General features: G+C 28.9%; 1 non-coding gene across 1 annotated transcript; it reads left to right on the plus strand.

Moving 5' to 3' along the window:
• The first annotated feature begins 649 nt into the window (after positions 1–649).
• Positions 650–722, plus strand: TRNAA-AGC (transfer RNA alanine (anticodon AGC)). Its single transcript has one exon. It is a non-coding gene; the product is annotated as a tRNA-Ala (tRNA).
• The last annotated feature ends 464 nt before the right edge of the window (positions 723–1,186 follow it).

Here is a 1,186-nt window from a genome sequence, read left to right on the forward strand (position 1 = left end):
CAGTTTCGGCCATCCTTTCCCATTCTCAAGAATTACCAAATGAGGTTCTCTAACTTGTTATATAATATAATAAATTTGGTAAAAACCAAGGCTAAGTATTACAAATGATGTTGAATAATTTTGTGTCTTTCATTAATTTTGATATATTGTTAAGGGAAAATATTTTGCACACTCTATGTATGTATGAACTTGGAGACTCGTTTCAGCAATGATGGATAGAGTTTTTCAAATTTTAAAGAAGTAAAAATGCTTCAAGATTGTAAAAAAAAAATTATTAATATCCAAACAAAATACTTTTAATTAAAAGATTTAATATACTCTTAAAAGATACCTTTTTATTCTTCTAAGCACTTTATCTAAACAGTAAACACATGCTTTTATGGAATGGAGGGAGTACTTAAGTTAGTAGCTCTTGAAGCCATAACCATGTTGTAATTGTACCACTTAATTATGTGTCCTAGTGGGTTTTATTGCCACTTCAAACAGAATGTTAATAAAGTTTGGGCCAAGTAATGATTGAAAGCACAGTGTAAACACTGCCCTTCAAACAATCCAAGCCCAACAAAGACGAGCTCTAACGTCAAAAAAACAAAGAGTTGCTCTCAGAAACTTACAATTATTATAGAACTAATAAATAACGCTTTTATAAGGGGATGTAGCTCAGATGGTAGAGCGCTCGCTTAGCATGCGAGAGGTACGGGGATCGATACCCCGCATCTCCATTTATGCACGCGGATTTTAACTTTATTATTATTGGTAAAAAATGCAAATTATATACCATATACAAATTATTTTAGTATACCATGATAATTCTTAGTATATCAATAGAAAATGTAACTCTTAATCTTCTTACTTATTTAGTTAAATTTAATTTCTTCTGAATTCATGATGCAATCTTTTTTCAAATAATAGTTTTAAATATTCCTAGAAAATGTGAACCTTAATTTATAATGTTATATATAACATCCAATTGCTTAAAAACTATTTGATATATAATAAGTATTCAACGGAAATTCTTAACAAGGTATGATTTCTGAGATCATCTTTCATAAGACTCGCTATTTTGTACATCAAATAATAATGATGTGTACGTTTGTATTAGATAGTAGTGCCCACTTAAATATAATTATCAAATTGTACGAATCAATTAATTAAATGACACCTTTAAATTTACAAGAACCTAAAG

This window comes from Arachis hypogaea, chromosome 10 (genome assembly GCF_003086295.3).
Source record: "Arachis hypogaea cultivar Tifrunner chromosome 10, arahy.Tifrunner.gnm2.J5K5, whole genome shotgun sequence".
Taxonomy (NCBI): Eukaryota; Viridiplantae; Streptophyta; class Magnoliopsida; order Fabales; family Fabaceae; genus Arachis; species Arachis hypogaea.